Source organism: Pezoporus flaviventris, unplaced genomic scaffold, assembly GCF_033815535.1.
Source record: "Pezoporus flaviventris isolate CSIRO_AGI_PZ_B2104156 unplaced genomic scaffold, CSIRO_AGI_Pfla_v1 ptg000015l, whole genome shotgun sequence".
Taxonomy (NCBI): Eukaryota; Metazoa; Chordata; class Aves; order Psittaciformes; family Psittacidae; genus Pezoporus; species Pezoporus flaviventris.
In genome coordinates, this window is record NW_026892563.1 from 6,538,227 (window position 1) to 6,558,181 (window position 19,955).

At 34.2% G+C, this 19,955-nt stretch overlaps 1 protein-coding gene across 3 annotated transcripts in view; it reads left to right on the top strand.

Moving 5' to 3' along the window:
- Positions 1-19,955, top strand: part of IL1RAPL1 (interleukin 1 receptor accessory protein like 1) — a 735,754-nt gene that overhangs the window by 510,148 nt on the left and 205,651 nt on the right. The gene's annotated exons all lie outside the window — the stretch shown is intronic.

The window sequence follows — 19,955 nt, forward strand, 5'->3', positions numbered from 1 at the left end:
TGAAAGTGAATCCTGGGAGCAGATTACAAGGGGGAAATCCCTTCCTACACAAATATTTCTATCATTGGTATATTGTGTGAAGAGTCTTTCAGTGCTGTGACACTCACGAGTAAAGTGCTTTGAAATGCTGATAAAGCTTTGTCTAGAGCTGAGCTCCTTCCAAGTGTTTAGTGTGCATTTTTTCTTCATAGAAAGTGTGTGAAAAGATTTTAGAGCCCAGTACGGAAAATCCCACTGTAAGCATATATGTTGTCTGTAAGCTATTATTAGGTCTAGCTTTAGTTCATTGGAAAGCAAAATACTTTCTGAAGATGAATGCAGTGTACTCACCATCTCATAGAAAAGCATATTCACTGTGATGATCTGGTTGGTCCGGAGTTACTGGGGCTGAATCAAAATTTCTTCCTTGATCAACTCCATCACCTAAAGCAAAAAGTTTCAGAGATGGTCAAATATTGCAGTGTATTCCTGAGTTATTCTGCACATAAACTTTAAAATTTCCTGGTGAAGCTGATGAGTCACAACTGTGACTTTTCAGTTGTTTGCTAATCTCTTTAGATTTTCTTACTGTACAACAAACTTTCTGAATTTGTTTAGAGTCAGCATGATTCAGGAGCATTAATAGTTTTTGAACAATTGATTTGTACTCAAGAAAGGTCTTCTTTTGATATAGGACAGTAACTCAGGCTTTCCTTAGAATCTTCTAAGCTATACAAATTTTTATTTATTAGTGTACTATAGTTTGGTATGCAGTAAGAGATGTTTGAGAATCTAATAGTCTAATATGTTTGAGAAGTCTTACAGACTACATTTTGTGGGAGTTAAGCACAAAATCTGGTGTATAACTCCTGCAATATACACAAGACTTAAAACCATTTCTCTACAAAGGCTTCACGACACTTAGCCTGTATTATGATGTTAGGATGTTAAGATGCAAGGAACTCCAGAAGAAAATCAGTTGATTTCATTAAATTAGGTGCTTTTATATCCCTGAAGCTGAAGGGCACAAATGGCTGCATTAACTTTTTGTTAATGCAGCATTTACAATTCTGTGTCAGTATAGTGTTTCATGAGGTTATAGAAACTATTTAATTTCACATGGGAGAGTGTCTTTTTTTAGTTGCAAATGTTGAGGACAGCATTATTTAGACTTCTTTATGCTTAAAAAGCTAAACCAGAGCAATATTGTATTTCTGTTAGCTATTAACATATAAAATAATTTCCAGCAATAGGGGCAATCTAATTTTCCTCTAACTGGATTATGTGTACACTGAATGCATACAAAAAAAAAGAAAAAAGGGGGTTTTCATTTGTTAATCCAGCCTTGCTAGCATACATAAGAAATCACACATAAAGATTAAGGAACCCTACGTTGTTGACACAGTTATATATGCTGTAACTTTGGTGGTAAGAATTGTTATGGGAAGGATGACCTCAAACAAATGGTTTTTGTTTTCTCCTGTGAAGTCTAAAAACCAAGTTTTCTAAACTCTTAGAATGATTTTTAATACCTATGATAACTTTTCACCTAAAAATCTCTACGTACCAGCCAGTCTCAGAGTCTGCATGAATCCACCACTGTAATACTGTTAGTTTATACGGGAGAAAATGCTGTCCTCACAGAGTTCTAGAGGCCCATGGAGCATTGTTAAAACAAGCAAATGTTAAGTGTTAATCTTTATTGGTCTATGAATTTAATCATGCATAACCAGGAAGAGTTCATTTTTTTTAATTAAATTGCCCCCCATTCATTACTTACGTTATCCTCAAAGGAATATAATTGAAAAGGGTCAAAGTCTGCTGGACCTCTTGCTGTTCATTTAAATTAATACATCTTCTGATCGTAGGTGTACATGTTGTGCTAAATGTGAAGATTTCTACATATTAGAAAAATGGTAGTTCTTTCTGAATGACTGGGATCAGGATTTCTGGGAAAACTATTTGTCTGAAGCCTGTGTTTGTAACTGCCAATTATTTTACAGTAGCTGGCATTTATGAAAATTCTGAGACAATAAAATGTCTGTTGCAAATTGCTTTTAAAAATTTATACAGGCTACTTCAATAGTATATGAAGAAAAATGCACCTGCTTTTATTAGATTGTCTGCGACAGACCAGATAACTGTTTGAAAACAGTCTTAGAGAAATAGAAGGGAAGATTTCACCTAATTATTCATATTCTGTTACATTAATAAAAATCAGTATTTGAGAAACTAAAGATTTTTCTTTGTTCACTTTTACTTAACCCAGGGGCTAGCTTGGAATAAGCTATGTAGCTGAACTACATGTCAGAACAAGGATTATTCACTTGCATGAGTTCTTCCAAGAAGGTATTATTGGATTTCATGTTGACTGTTTCCATTTTGAAAGCATTTTTTCTGTGGCTTATAACCTCCACATATGTCCTGGCCACATAGTTTCAGGTGATTCATTATGACTTCTTTGCTGAAGTTGAGATAAGAATACCACAAATCACCGTCAGTTTGTGGGTTTGGTACCATAAAATAGATTATCATAAAGGAAATCTCATCAGCAGTTTGTTTATAGAGAATAGAGGCAAGGATGCACAATGATTTTGACCTGCAGATCTTCGAAATAAGTTATTGTCATTATGTTGTTTCATAGTGCATTGACACTATCAACTAGCTCAATGATTGCAGAATGTTAAGCATTTTGCTAAAATCACTGCAACTTCTCAGCCACCAGCCAAAAAAAAGATGAATTCACATACATGCTTCTTTTGCATCTTTAAAGATGCTTTAGAACAAGAAATATGATGTCTGCAGTCTCAGCTGCCTTCAATTTTACTGTACCTATTTTGAATGCATGTAATGAAAACAAGGAGACATCTACATTATCTTAAATTTCCATGCAATAAGGGTCTTGCACTGATTGTCTACAGTGTTTCATGCGTTGTTAGCACTGCAGAATTTCTTTACTGTTGCTGTTTTTCATTCCTTCAAATGTTGCTGTATAAAGTCAGAGAGGCTGAGATGTCCAAATGAAATGGGTAGGTGTAGTGCAGTGGTATCCAAGCAAGTCAGCATGGGATCAGCCTAGATTCCATAGGCTTTTTTTACTTCAGGGCCTTAGATGATGATGGTAAACCCTTCATTGCAGGACACCTGGTAGGCCCACCTAACACTGTTCTATGCATAACCAGGTGTAGCTTGGGGTCTGTATCAAACCAAATTGCCTTTTACGTTTATTTTTCCACTAGTAAAATAGAGTTTATTGGGTGCTGCAGAAGAGTTAGCTGAACCCTGCTTGATCCAGCTGATTTTTCCCTTCTTAATTATTCCAAAATGACAATACTTTCCCCCCCTTAATAATTCATAATTACCTTTTCTGAGGAAGCTGTGTCATGCAAAATGTGTCTCTGTTTCCAGCCCTATTCTGTCTAGCGAAGAATGTTTCCACTGTGCACCACATGGCCATATAAACACCTGTACCTGTCTCATGTCCATATGATAACTAGTTAGTACAAAGCTAGAGTTGACGTCTGCTCCACTGAACTAAGTTTATATAACATTTTCATGCAAAGAAGTACCCGAAATAGAATTTTATGCCTGCTATATATTCATAAATCCTCATCAAAGTCTTATAAAGGGTTATCATCTTCCTTGTAAGTGATAGGCTTTCTCCAGCTTAAGATCGGACTAGAATTTTTGGTCATGCTAGTACATAGATATTTCCTGATGGAAAAAACAGACAAATTTCTTCATCACTTCCAGTTAATTCTGTTTCTGGCAACCTTAATTATTCCTGTAGCCTGAGACAGTCAAGAGATAAAACCCAGCAACTATACAGCAGTTTCCAGTTAATAAATTACAGACTGTTACAGAGGACAAGTTATTAATCCTTTCTATCTTGAATTAAAACAAAACCGATAATTTAAAGAATTTGTCACTGGCCTCATTTAAAAAGCCCTCCTGTCAGGTATACAATATGGAAACATCTGTTAGTTGGCCCAGTAGTTCATTTACACTCCTTTTCTTAAAAGTTGTAATCTTGGCAAATATTTACTTTTGTGTTTTACTTGCTAATTAACTGTCATTGCTGTGAATAGTGTATTTAGAATAAAGAGAATTACATATTCTGTTCCTCATTAGTCTGCTTTAAAGGCACACCAAAAATATACTGAGACTTGGATGCTGCTTTGTAGTCTTTTAGAAGTATAAGATTGCATTTTGATTGATTTGTTTCCACCACCAAAGAGAAGCAGCTGCAGCTCTAAATAAAATTGTGCTAATGAAGATTTCAAAGTAATGATCAAAAGCAGACTTTGCTCCTTCAATTATAAATTTTTTTGAAGATAAATAATTGTGCTGTTTCAGCAATATGTGTTTATCAAAGCAGCTGAATCATGCATTTCAGTGGGAACTTTAGAGCATGTTTAACACATTGTGACAGCTAATTTTTGTCACTTTTGGCCTGTCAGTTGCAGAAGAGTAGAAAGTGATTAACTGTATTTTTAGCACTGATTCATGTAGTCAGTCAAGAGTCTGAATATAAAGAATATTCTATATTTGCTCATAGACAACTATATTTACATGGCTGTGAAGCAGCGTAAAGACACACGTCTAGATCATTGTGTTACTTTATGAAATAGTTTTGATAAAATGTACGAATCTCATCACTTCAAGAAGAATTTCAGTCAGCTGGAAAGATAAGACAAAGTTGTATGAGGGGTTTGGGCGCAATGCCATTGTCTGCCACAAGCTTTCTGTCAGATGTGGAATAGCCTACTAGAATTGAGTTTTTAACACGTTTTTATGTAAAGAAAAAGCAATGGACATTCAGAAATTTCCCTTTCTGTGTTCAGAGGGAAATTGTTCCCAGCTCAGTTAAACATCTTTATGTCTCCGCACTAACTTCAGAAAGCAAATTTTGCTACCTGTAGTGAGTTCTATGCAGACATTTTTAGACTGCTGTAGCACCAAAGCCTCTTTCCTCATGCTTCAGGATGTTTTGCTACTTTCTGAAATACACTTCAGTGGCTTCCATGCTGTAGGAAAACCCACACACAGCAGGCACATGCTTTTTCATACTAAAAACTGTCAACAAAATAAAAAAATAAGCCCAAATCAAACCCATAAACATAATAAAATCAACTGACTGAAAGATATTAAAAAAAAAAAACATAAACAAACAATAAACCACTCATGGGGTGAACAGTTGAGCTGAATTACTGAAAATGATATTTTATACAATTTTTAAACTTCTTTTTAAAGTTTAAATGTCTCCAATGCACTCTTCAGGACATGCAGCAAAGAACCTATGGCAGAACTACACAGTTCTCCTGACAAAAGATTTTTGTTTTTTCTATTGAAGAGGTGTTCATTGCTTTGTAATTATGGGCTTTGTACATTTAATACAAACTATCCTCAGAATGAGCCCCAGAATTTTGTTATGGATTTCAGGTTTATATTGCTATGGTACATATATCAACCTTATCAATCAACTTTCCAGATAATTTTACCTACATAATAAAGTAATGAGATTACTTTGAATGATACTGAATTAGGTTGCTTCTCTGCATGACAAGGCTTTTATTTTGAATGAACCCAGTAGGTTTCATTACACAGTCTACCTACTATGACTTTATTCTTGATATTCAAATTTTAATAATAGTTATGTATTTGTCATTCAGTATCCCTTTTTTTTTCCTTTTGAGTGCTTTTACACTTAACTTCAAAAGTATTAGGCTCAGTGAAGATATCTAGGGATGCTTCAGGCAACATATATTACTCAAAAGGGTTCAAAATGGTTGTAAATGTTAACTCTTGAGTAAACAGCATGCCAAATAATATTTTCATGTTTTGTGTCAGCAGAGGGTAACTTGCATGGTACATAGAAATATTCTGATCTTTCTAAATGCTTATTATGACAGTAGTAGGAATTATTATTGCAGCAAAACATTACTTTTTGTATTTATTATAATGTACATGGCCTACACAGGAAAAAAAAAGAAAAAAAAAGTCTTTTTCATTCTGCCCTCCTTCTGTTTCTTTATGCTATATATCTCTCATAACCAATTTAGTTCCAATTCAGTGAAATTACATGATTAAATCCTTGTTGCACAAAAGTAATCTTCTTGAACTTCTATGATTTTTTTTTTCAACAAAGATAATATAATAAAGACAGACAAAAGACAGGTCAAACTAAGACAAAATTTCAACACATTTTAGTGTCTGTTACATTTGTTTCAGCTACAGTATAGTTAAAGCCACCATATTTATTTCCATTCTATATCAAACCAGAAATCAAGAAGGAAGCCTTCCTCCAGTTAGCACTGTTATAAATGCTCAGACAACTCTGCTTTCCATTCCCTGTTCTTCACTGACAAATAATGTTTTCTAATAATTTGTACTAGTTTATGAATTTAAAATATTTTAGATGAAGTATGTATTTTCAGAATATCGTGATTTTTTATTTTTTTCCATCAGTAAAGTTAGAGGATACAACCTAAATGTTACCAGTGTCCAGACATCTCAACTAAATTCTTAATATATTGTTCAGACACTCCACAATTTAAGTGGGGAAAAATAGGGGAAGGAATAAGTAATAGTAACTACTAATTAAACAAACAAACAAACAAAAAAAATGAAAGCTCCTCAATTTCATCTACACCTTGTGCAATTTCCACATAAAAGATGTCCAGTTAACTCAACTCTGTCATTCCGTGTTTTTTAAACTAAAATTCCATTATTGCCAGTGTTTTCCAAAAATCTTAATATTGTGACACATTTAACTTTTTTAAGAACGCAAGCATACAAATACAAACTAAAGCAATGTACACCTAAAATGGAAATTATTTGATTAATTTCATTTCTGGTATATGCTTAATATGTCATATTCCACTAGTATAAGTTAATTTATGATGAGATTGAAATAAAAAAAAAAATCAAGCTGACTCTGGATGTCAGAACTGAGCTTATAGTTATGTATCTATGTAGTTATGTGCATATATAGTAAGGTATGTTATGTATCTGTTACACATAAAATATACAGCAATGTTTGCTCTTCCTTTATTTTTTATTTTGCAGCTTGAAATCATACATTGCTCTAAAACAGATCTTGTTCTGGAATGGCATTCGTTAGAAATATTTAAGAGATTTTCTTGTCTTGAAATCCTTACAAGGTTTTTCTGGACTGTCTCATTTTACTGATTCTTTGCACTCCCTTCACTGATGAGATGATCTTTTTTAACCAATGTTATAAAAAAAAGGGCAAATTATATGTTCTATTTTGAGAGCTACTTAAAAAGAAGCTCTGTAAAAATGCAGGTTTGGTGGCAACTATATTTGCAATCAAAACACGCACACATCAATTAGTTTGAGGAACCTTTGCAAAGATGCATTTAGTCACATGTGGAATGAAGAGAATGGTTTCCCTAGGGTTCCCAGTGAGCAGGTTGCTATATGGGTTTCTACTCCCAGTACAGTTTTTGCCTCATATTCTGTCCTATTGAACTTGGATTTTTTTCTGAGCATGTATATATTTTTATACTTAGAGATGGTCCTTCAACAAGAAGTTTGAGACTCCTAAGGGTAATGTGGGAATCCCTTCTCATGCTCTCCAACCTCAAAGCCGTACATAAGTTATGAGCACAATTGGTTATTTTCTCAAATACTCTTTGGGAATTGTTTATTTAAGCTAATTTTACTCTTTATTTCCAATTACTGTTTAGAAGTTTTTCAAATGATGGCCTAGCTTGGTAAAAGTGAGTTTGCTCTTGTGAAATATATCTGAATTGAGCCAATATTAAAAATTCAGATAATAAGAAACAATGTTAGATGACCAAGTATGATGTTCATTTGAATTTTGAGCATTTCCTCATAAGTTAGAAAGTAAAAAAGTGCACTCTGTGAGGTGCCTGTTTCTCATCCTTATGCTTTTCCCATCTCTGCAAGTAGGAGTTTTCCCCAAAAACAATCCACAAAAACCACCTTCAGAATCTTACTGCTGACTGAAGAGAACTTTTTGATTTTATGTCTTTGATAAGGAAAAAATATAGAAATGGAAAGCTGTTTATGTCATTCATTGTTTTAGAATCCCCTTATTTTGTTTTTTTTTTTTTTTTCTGAAAAAGAGGAAGTTATTGGTTTTATCTAAACACGTTTTTAAGCTTTGGTTTTGGTCTGCCTCTTTTTTTTCAAAACTAGACTGTTAAACTGCAGTTTATTTGCTAATATAGTATTTTTAAGAATTGGTTGCATAAGAATCTTGGTAAGAAAATGTTAAATTTCTGCTGCTGTTCATAGGAAATTATTAACACGCAGATGAAGTTATTGTGGAAGTCCAGTGAGAATTACATTTTATATGTCATGCATGCAATAATATGTTTATTTCGTACAGAGTGATACAAAAATTCATTACAAAGTCTTTTATAGTAAATAATTCACTTCAAAAATCAAAATAGTCATATTAGAATCTCTTCACTCTTCCTGCCACTGAACCACAGTTACCTCTTCTCTGCTCTCAGCCTAATCCTGAAATGATTCTTTAATGAGTCATCCCACCTCAGAGAAGTGAGAAGAGGGCTCAGAAACACCCTCTTCTCACATTTGCAGGGTGTTTAGAATTAGCTTTGGGATCCATGCTTTTGTGTCTTTTTTCCTGTAATGCAGGGACCCTTAGTTCAAACAAGCTATACAAGAAAATCTACATGGAAAAAATAAATGTGGGGAAGAAAACGTGAACAAAATGGTCTTGCCCTGTAAAATCTTAGACCTTTGTGCACCAAAGTCTTTTGCTTGTTCCATAGTCAAAATGAGACTAGGATCTGGAAGGTGTGTTAGACAATAGCAAGAAACGTGGTGTAGTGTTTGGCAGTGCTATTTTTCCTCTCAGAAAAAAGTGCATGTGTCATTAGTTAATTCCAGGGTCCAGGAGGGCTTTCATTATTATTTATAACTTCAAATTTCAGGATCTGTAGAGATTTCTTTAATTTCCATACCTTGTGACTGCAGTTAGAGAAAAACACCCCATTATCCTCATTATTCCTGGGCTGACAAAGCTGTAGGAATGCTAATGATCCAAACCAGAAATCTCACCACATGTTGCGTAGTGCTAATTGTATTGTTACTGCGTAATTTTTTTTTTTAATTTCTTTTATCTTCAGACATTTTACATTACCGAGGTGTTTTTTGCTAATTTTCCAGGGTTTTTTCATTATTACTAATTTTTACATTTTTTTAAATAAATGACTTTTTTAATATGAATCTTGAATATCCTGTGTTAAACACGCCAAAACAGAGTTAACAGGCAGACCACTGAAAATAAGATATGCTTGCTAGAAACTTAGTACTACTAAAGGCACTGGAGTTATTTCTTAAATTAATGTTTATTTCTGTCCGTAACTACTGAAGTGAACATGAAAGTACAGCTGTAGCTAAGCGAGGGACAAATGGAAAAGATAAGATTTCCGGTGAAACTTTGGCTTAGTTCACTTCTCATCTCACTCTTTCCCTCCTTGGTCTAAAAAGACTCACTCTATCGGCCACTTCTTGAAAGCTGACTTCAATCACCCAATTGTGCCTAATTTCAGGAGTTTCAGGTGCAGTGATACTAGTCCTCCAAAACCATATTGGTATGGACACTCCCCTGGGGAAACAGAGCAGAAGTTAACTTTTGTTCCCCTCCTTTTCAAGCTCTAATGAGGTGGGATGTCTGGAAGAATCCAATAGCAAATTTTTTATCAGTTGAAATAAAAGGGAAATAGAGATGGATTTTTTTTTACAAGAGTTCTTTAGGTTTTTCTGACAGGTGATTTAAAAATTATATTTCAGTACTACTACTCTGCTAGTTATTATTTTCCAACCCAGCTCTCTTTCCCTGATACAGAGTAGGGCCTAATAATTAAAGACAGATTCCCCCTTTCCGCTTCTGTATCCAGGGTCCATGCCAAGAGGGTATAACATCTCATGTGCAGTCAGCATATGCCACATTTTAATCCTGATTCAATGTGACAGTAAGATCCTTTTCCTTCTGTCATTTTATTCTCCCTGCTGATGTCCCTTTTTATCCCCAGTCCACTTTCTTTTGCAGCAGCTCCACTAGCTGCATAGGTACGTAGTGCTATATGCATATGTCCTTGCTGCTGGAGGAAGCTGTGTAACCTTGTCTCCTACAGGCCTTTTCTGGCCATGTCTGTGACAGAAAAATGTGAGAATGAATTCTGGAGACCATCCCCCCTGAATTTTACAATTAGTTTGTAATGTTGTGGAGGTCTTTTTAATTACTGCTTTTCAGATAAAATCTACTGGCAGTTCAAACATCATCATCTCTGTTACATTTGATTAGAGCTAAATTTGCACTTATTTCTGGCCACAGAACTTATTACCAGGCATTTAACAGGAAAAGTGTTTTCCAACAAGGGCTTAAGAGCTAAATGTGTTGTCAGAAAATTCCTAGTTACAAATTTTTTTTCTGGCATGCGAACGGTAAGGTCATCTTAAGTGCAAGTCATTGTATGACAGTATGTCTTTATTTTTGTCTTTATTTTTCCTTTTATTATCTCAATATTTAGTTTACAAATTTCCATTTAAGTTTCATGTTTACGCATGCATTACATTACATTACATTATGATGTAAATGAAGAAGGTAGTGTACGTGCCTTTACAGCATGGAGGAAAAAACAAGCAGATTAGTGACAGCTTAATTGGATTTTCATCATGTTTGTTCTGAATGCTTGGGTAGTAGTTAGGGTACTAGCCTAGGAGTGTGGCATATCTTGCTTTCTAGTATTTCCAATGACTTCCTGTAGCACCTTGGGCACATGAATTAGTCTCTGAACCCCAGGCTTTACCCCATGCATGAGATAGGGAATATTGCTTTGTGAATTTCCCTGATCATAAGGTAACATTAGTATCTGATTCTGTTTTAAATATGAACTATTCATCAATTGTCAGTTTGGTAGACTAAAAAAATGTTACAGTGATAGCTCTGCCCTGAAATCAAATATGGAGAAAATACTGGCAACTCTCTGGTGCTGTCACACTGTTTAATTGCCTGTAGTGGGGTGTTGTACAAACTGCAGGCTGCATTAAATCTGTTTATGTGCTGGAACTGTCATTTCTAGAAAACTTATATCTTCCTCCTTTCTTTCCATTTCTTAGGTTGCCCATTCTCTTCCCTTAATTTCTCCTTATCACCTGAACTTCTCCACTGCAGCATCTCACAGTGTTTCTGACCACTTGAGGGTATCTCACTGTCCACCACTGTCTTCCCAGTCCCACCTGTTCCCAGCTGTCAGTGGTGTATGTTCTGCCACACAAATGGTCATACACTTCTTTCCCTTCAGTCTTGCAGACATATGTGGTGATTTGCTGCTGCCCTCCTGCCAACTCGTTATGCTTTCACAGATGCCTCATGCCCTTCTTTTGATAATCTTGACTATCAGGAAGCATGAACAAATGTAGACTTTTCCCTGCTCTGAGCTTGGCGAGTGGACCATGTCAGCCTCTCCTGTCTGCATGCAGCACCATAAAAGAGCTACTTATGCTTTTTATGACTTGGGACTGATAGGAAATTCAATTTTCCTCTTTATTCACCTGTCATTATTCTCATGTTGCAGTTACCTAGGAAAGATCCTTCCCCTAGGTTCAACCTAAGTATACATCTCTCTGCTAAACAAAGGGAAGCATCACTGTTCTTTGAATGGCTGGACAAATACATGTTCTTTCAGTCTATTGAAAATGACTCATCTTCAGATTTACTATGTTGCTTGGGTTTTTTTTTTAAATCAGTGTTGTAAATATTCTATACTTAGGAGACAACTGGGATTATCAGAAGTGTTTGGGTCTTGCCAAAACTGTAATTGGTGTTTATCCTTAATAAGTCTGTGATAGCCTCTCCTCTCTTTTAAACGGGTAATGTGTGAGAGAGAGGCACTTGAGGAAGGAAAAAATGAGCCAGTACTACTGCAGCTCTGCCCCAGCATCCTTCCTTCTTTCAAAAGCCTGCAGCATATCTGTATGAAATTACTACCTTTTTCTCATTCCCTTCCCAGTTCCTTCAGAGATGTGCAGGGATGGAAATATGTTCCAGTGGCTTCTTTTGCCTGTGTCAGTGATAACCTAGCTGATCAGTGTTTCAGATCCTGAAGATCTGGAGTGTTGTGCAGTAATATATAAAAAGAGGTCATCCTTTGCTTCTTTACCAGTATTTCTTGTGTATTAGGATACAGGAGATAATGGTGATCAAATTTTGAGAGGATCTAACAGGAGTTTTGGTATATGAGAATTAGCAATTAGATGCAACCATTGTAGTTAAAATTGGGGAATAAGTGGAAGATTGCATCATCCATCATGAACCTTAGAGCTCTGAAGCAAAGCCTTTTAACCAAACATAGTTCCTGCAGCGTACTATGACAATAAGGTTGTTTTGTGAGATTTGCTTGGTCTCATCTCCTCGGCATGTGCTTTGCACACTGGGCTCAAGGATTGCAGCCAGGCTAGCCGCTTTTGTAACTTCTCGCAGATTTGGAATAGCTGAAGTTAATCCCTTGTATTTCAAATCTGGATTGGAGCAGCCCTTCTCACAGTGATTCCCTGGTTATTGGTAGGCACAGCCATGACACTGTATAATCATGTCTCTTTTTCATGCTCTCTTTAGTAAGCTTTGGTAAAAAGCCTTCAACATGAGCAAATTTTTCAAGTGATTTCAGCAAGCAGAAGTGCCAAAAGAGGTAAAATCCACTGATACCAAAAGATGCATCCCAAAATCTAACACTACTTTTGACATGTTCAAAAGGAGGATGGGCCTTTTTAACAAATTGGCCAAAATAATCTTCCTCCATATTTTCATCATAATTTACCTGTTTATCATTCAATTTAGTCTTACTCAGATTCAATCCAAGTTAAACACTCAAGGCCCAAATTTAGCCAACACACAGCAGCACAAGAAAAACATAGGAGCCTCACATAGGAAATGAACCGGAAGGTGATACAATCTGTACAGACTTGGGGAGGTATCATTACTTGTGAGTGAGTGATCATTATTATCACTCAAGATCTTACTGAAGAACAGAACAGGGAAATGCCATATAATTCTGGAAGACCCAGCATATTGATGCTATTTCTTCAATATGACATATGCGAAATCAGAGTTGTCTAACATTTTGTTCAGAGGAGTTATAAACAGAGGGGTTATAAACTACTGAGACCAGTTTCACCTCCATAATTTCCATTGAAAGGACTGAGGAAAATCTAAGGAGTAATTGTAGCACCCAAGTTACTTCACCACAACTTTCTACATAACTCAATAGTAAAAGAAAGTTGTAAGTTCAGAGCACTGAAATGCCTTTGGGCTTAATAATATAAGGGAGAGAGACATCTTGTTGCCCTGAATGGTGCTTTTTCCAATACTTTAGTATTAAGTTTATAGGTTTTAGTATGTAGGTTTATTTCATTTATTACATGAAAATACTTTTTTGAAGTATTTTTATACTTTGAAGTACTCTTACACTGTAACATTCGCTATAGTATAAATTATTTTTAGCGAAAAAGCTTTTTTTTTAATTTGTACTTTATAGACATGAATATGTCATTATTTTGAACCTTTCTCAAATTTCTGATTACTTTGGCCATTAAGTGTTATTTATTATGGCACAGGTGAACTGTATGTTTTCCTATTAATAAAACAATTTTGGATTTCAAATATTCTTTTTTGTTTTGTACAGGTACAATCATAAAGCTCAGAGCTTGATTTACTCCTTAGAAAAAGACTTTGATGTCTACATAAATTTAATTAAGACACTCCCATTTTTAAATGAATTTCAATTACATTTGCATAGCTGAAATTATTTATCCCTGTAATTTTACAGGGTGGAGATTCTTTTTTTTTACATCTTGTACAGTCTGAGATTTCTTTGGGTTTGGAGTGGGTTTTTTGCTTTTTTTTTAAAAAAAAAAAAAAAAGTTGATTTCCACAAGGCAAGCCCAAACCAATTTGAAATATATACTCTGCAGGCAAATGACATATGAAAATATTTGCTGAACCAATAAACCCACTGTAGTAATTATGTAAATCTTGCACAGGATTTTCATGTTTTTGTAAGTACAGTAATAGAGAAATGACTTGAGCAAACCAGCATCTATTCTATTAGTATCTTTCTACTACATAAAATGATTGTGTCCTTGTAAAATAGTCTTTAACTGCTACTGTGTCACAGCCATTCATGTTTAATGCTAATAAATCAATAAGAAATATAGAAGATGGATGAACCATTGATTCCACTGTGTTCACTACAAAGTAACTGGGAGACCGAGCAGGGGAAACACTGACAATCTTTTAAAGTTAATTCAGAAAGTTCCAAGCTATAAACATAACACTGTAGATTTTCTTCTGTTTTGTGTTTCATCATTACATCCTACAAGAACAACATCAGATGTTTGAAACAGTTTGCACTTATCTCTTAACAACTTATATTTATTTTTGTTATATATATTTTTATCTATGGAATGTACACGCAAATGGTGTTCTAATTTGAATATCAACATTTTCTTAATTAGCTTATTCCTATAAAATATCAGACTAGTGGGTTAAGGGTAAAATTTTTCCTGAAGATATTTTTCTAATTTTGAACTTATTAGCTAAATTAATATGTTCATTGTTACCATGGCTATATATGGGCATGTAACTAAGTTTTCAGTGAGATCCATCAAATCTAAGTGTTTGAGAGCATTGTGTGCTTCCACTGAGGGCATAGCAATGTCACCACAGTATAGGGGAATTTAATGGTTGTTATTTACCAGAGGAATGTATAATTATCACAAGATAAATCAGACTAGAAAAATCACACTTCATGTCAAAGAACTGTGAGATTTATGTCTTGAAAAATTTCACTTGTTCATGGTGCAAAAATCCTTCAGTGACATTTCTGATCTCTTTAATTATCCAGAAATCTTTGTTTGGAACATTTTGTATATACTCCCTTTAATTCTACTTCCCTTTTATATGTTTCAAAACAAAAAAATATTTAAGAGAGAGTCATCCTGCAGTTGCCTTGAAAAGGATTAATTTTAGTATTTGTTCGTTTGATAAGTATAAAACTTTAAGTGAAGAAGTTAAATCCATATAATTATATGATGTTCTTCCTGTATTCATGTTCTTCCTGTCATTCATTTATGCCTTTCTTTTATAATTCTGAGCAGACAAATACTTTGTTTTGGTTTTCCATGACTTTTTTATTATATACAAACAATTTTATTTTCAAAAATTAAAGCATGACATTGGAGAAAATATTCTGCTGCTTTTTATTTTGTCCTGATCATTTAGGGGTGAGCACCTTCTAATTTTATGTCCTAGGCTAATATTTGTTTCATTGCCAGAGGATGAGCAGACACATTCCAGATATTACTGAGTGGCAATCCAGTTTTCATGCCACTTTAGACCGGACTAAGAGTTCCGCCCATGAAAAACTGTGCTGACAGAATGCTCAGGAGAATCCTTATGTCTTATTTAGCTGTATTTCTCCATCTGCAAAAAATGAGGTTGATTATCAAAATATAAATATATAAAGTTACCTCCAAGAGATGACTCACAAATCCAGCTGTTGAACTGGAGAAGTCAGCCTCGTTATAAATAAGGTGTGAGACTGTTTGCATATCAATACTTATCATATTAAAGAGGGGGAAGAAACCCAAACCAAGCAACAAGCAACTAAAACCTTTCTTAAAGGACAGTTATTTGAACAAACTTAATTGATGAGTGCTCTGGTTATTCCACTTAAAATGTATTGCCTGTTCTTTGCTTTTAATTTATATTTTTATTTTTTCGTCTCATTGACAGATTTCATTTGTAATATGATTTCCTGAACAGAACAGCTGCAAAGAAAAAAAAAAAGATTAAAGTTCTAAACAAATGCAAAATCTCTTTCGCTACATGAATCAGCAAAAGAGATTGAATGGTAGCACATACTGATCCCAGCATCCCGCCAAGGCAGAAATCTGATCTTGCTAGACCAGCTCTGAGGTAGCATGGACACCTCACACTATTCATGTGAGACTCTATTTTTGTGTTATAAGTATGTTCATGGAAGTATCTCAGAATGATCTGATATTATGCCCCATCCCTGGTAGTGTTCAAGGCCAGGTTGGATGGGGCTTTGAGCAACCTTGTCTAGTGAACAGTGTCCCTGCCCATTGTAGGGGAGATAGAGCTAGGTGGTCTTTAATGTACCTTCCAGCCCAAACTGTTACATGTTTCTGTGTTTCTATGATTACGTACAGACTCTATAAATAGTTGTATCTGATGGTATCCATATTATTCCAATCACAGTACCAATCTAAGGAAATCATGAATCATATTTCTAATATATCATAAAGATATGTGTGTGTGTGTGTGTGTGTGTGTGTGTGTGTGTTTGTGTGTGTGTGTTAAAATTATTTTAAAGTGAGAAATCTAAAACACATGTTCTGGACTGTTATTCCTATAGCCCCAGGGAGAATACTTGATTAAGAAAATGAAATAAAAATACTGCAATGTACAAAAAGACAAAATCTTTTTATTTTGGTAAAAATCTAATTACTTAAATCTCAGCATTCTCGTACTCCTTTTACATATATATATATATATATATACTTCCTGTAAAAAAAATATTCAATATCAAATTGCATATAAATCTTAATTGATGTTATGAAACTACTGCCTGCTTAAATCTGTAAGTGTGAAGACAATATTTTTGATTTTTTTATTAAGCTTTATTTTTGTGCTGTTTTTTAGAAGCCTTTCTTATACAATTATTCTCTAGACAAAATAATTTGTTTGATCCTAGCTATTTTCTTACAATTGTATTTCAACGTGAGAAAGTAGAGGAAAGATTGTTTTCCGAATTTTAATTTTATTATAATTTCACATTGCTAGGTCTCTCAATTATTCCTTACTTTTTTAGGTTGGCTTCATGTCTTTTTCATGCAGAAATGTTTGTTGCTATCCCTTTTTTTTGTGTGTGTGTGTGAAAGATAAGTTTTTCCAGGTTATGAGATTGTGATAGAAAATCCACATATTGTACACAAGATAGGACAAAGAACAGTATATATAGGTTGAGTTCAATATATCACTGAGTAAAATGTGTTGGAAACTATAGGTTGGAAATCATCCAAGTGGTGATGTTTGCTTGTTGCTATTTTCACTTCTTCACTACTTCAGTGTGTTGCAGTGTAGGACAGAGTTATACAGCAGAAAATATTTGATTGTACTGAACAAATCTGAAATATATGCAAATGATGTCTCTGTCCTCTTACACAATATAATGTTGCAATGTATGTGCAGCGAGTATTTGTGTATGTGTATAACAGTATAATATTTATTTAAATGTGCAGTGCAAACTAGCCTGTTAGACTGTGATTTTGAATTTGTGGGAATTCTTGTGTGCAGGTTGTTCCAAGCACCTTCATCATGAGAAGAAATGAAACAAAGGAACACTTGCATTGTAAATGTGTAATGAGTCAGTCAAGTTTTTGGCAGTAAAATCTATATTAGGATTAAATTTTTTTTTATTAAATGCAAAAAAATCAATTGTGCACCTATTTTTTTTTTTTTTCTTTTAGCTTGACTTTGTGTAGCTTTCTCTTTTTGTATCTGTTTTACTACCTTTATTTTGGTCAGGTCCAAAAAAAGGGATCCATGATTAAAGCAGACAATCTTGATTTGGTTTAATTGAATTTTCATACAGATTTTTTTCTGTTCTTCCTAATTTAGTTCTTTCTAGTCTGCATCAAGACATTTTTCACACAAAAAAAGTTGAAAGGACCTAATAACTGAAGATATGTAGTATGCCAGCTTTGTTCATCAGCTTTCTTGTTAGATTGTTTTGGCAGTCTTTGCATTTGACTTTTCTAAATCCTGTTAAATGAACTACAACATTTTGGTGAAATAAAGACGATATGTTATAAACTAACTGCACCAAAGCATGAATTTTCTAGCTTCAGTCTTTTAGCCATAATCATCTTCAAAACATCTGTGCTTTATTTTATTTTTTCTTTCTTAAGCCTGTACTTGATATTGTATATCCTTGTCTCAGAGAAACTGAGGGGCAAGTGTTCTTCCCAATTGCTGTAGGGATTGATGTGCTATGAATACCAGGAACAGAGGAGTTTGTCAGTTTCTTGTAAAAATTGTACACCTATCCCCTAGAGGTTATAATGCGCATGGTAATCTCAGCCTTTGGAAGATGGTAAAAAATGGTGGAGTTTTTCAGCAATTAGTCTAACAAAAGGGAACTTTCTCAATTATGTAGTTATAAAGATTTTACAGTTTATCTCTGGCTCTGAACATGCAATCATTTATATTTGCCTTTTTGCAGGCCTTGTTGAAACATGTAAATTTGTATTGTCAAATAGAAGATAGCAATATCAGTACCTTGATCAGAATTTCCATTACTTCATCCAAGCAACTGTAAATCGTCTTATTTGCTACACCTGGGTGTATTCAATTCCTGCAGCTAAGACTGAAAGAGAAATTTTCTTTTTATCCTGCTGTAACCACCAATCCATTACTCTCAGTCACGTATCATTCTTAATACTGATTAAGTCCCCTGAAAGGATTTATTGTTTTTCAAAACACAGGCATTTATTTCCATTTTCGTAGTTCTGTTCATCCAGAGATGCATGTCCTGATGTGTCTGTTTCAATGAACATTTTAAGAAGAAAACAGATGAGAATGGTGAAGTACTAGTATGAATTATATGAAGCCTGGAAGCTGATTATAGAGTAAAACAACTGATGTTGCTCATTACTTCCATCTTGCACTAGTACATTATTCTTGCATATGGAAGTTTACTTCCCATTCAGCAGTAAATTTGGTATCTTGTAGAATTATAAAGTGTATATCTATATTGAGACAGAAGATATAAATTCATCAGTTCTGACAGCAAGAAACAGGTCTTTAAAATAAAGTGATTAGGAAATTTTGAAGATGCATTTACGTATTTTTCAAATAATTGAGTAATGTTCAAACAGTTCATAAAAGGCTATTTATTCACTGGAGTGCATGTCTTCTGAGGGAAGGTTTAGCATTTGCTTCGACTTTATATGAATTGAAAATTCAATAATTTTACATTATATTTAAAGACAGACATGCTATTAACATATAGTTTAATTTATATATCAGTAGTTTCAGTTCTACTTAAATTAAGCATTTAAAAGCAATACGTGTGTGAACAAAAAGCTCTTCAAAAATGCTGCCTAGTAGAATCTTTCCTTAACTACTTATTCATGGACTGGTTACTGAAAAAATAATCATGTTGTTCAATATAATAGCAATGACTGCAGTGGTATCGTTTTTAAACTATTAAATGTCCTTTTGAAAATTCCTAAAGTATAAAAAATATATCCTAGTTATCAATTTAGATCTACAATGCACATTAAAGTAATTGTCAGTAGCAATTTCCCCAGTACTGAGGGGCAGAACTTCTTTCAATTAAAACTTTAATGCACATGCAGAGTTTCTGTTGCAGGTAGTGTCCAGTTATTAGCATTAAAGGGTTTGATATCCTTATGCACTCCAGCGCACACTAGATGTTCCACTCAGTGTGGATGAGTTCCACTCATCCTCACACTTTCTTTATGACTGCTATAAATATTGGGGCCAGACAGCAACTTTATGTGTTATGTTTTAGGATACACTGTCTATGTTTCTATAACATATATGCTTATTTATGTCATCAGAGAGTTTTAACCATACATAGAATAAGTTGTTGCATAAATGAAAGGAAAAGTAATTACTTTTCTCTTTAAGTTCATTTGAATTCTAAAAGTACTTGAGTAATTCTATTGAGGAGACATTTTATTTGTCTACTAAAATACTTCCAAGATGCAGAATCCAGGGCATCCCAGGTTCTTTTAATATTTGAAAAAAAAAAAAATTAAAAAAAATCCCCAACATTGCAAACCATATTTTGTGTCCTCTGATTCCTCTAAGAGGAAAAAAAATGTCATAGCATTTTGTT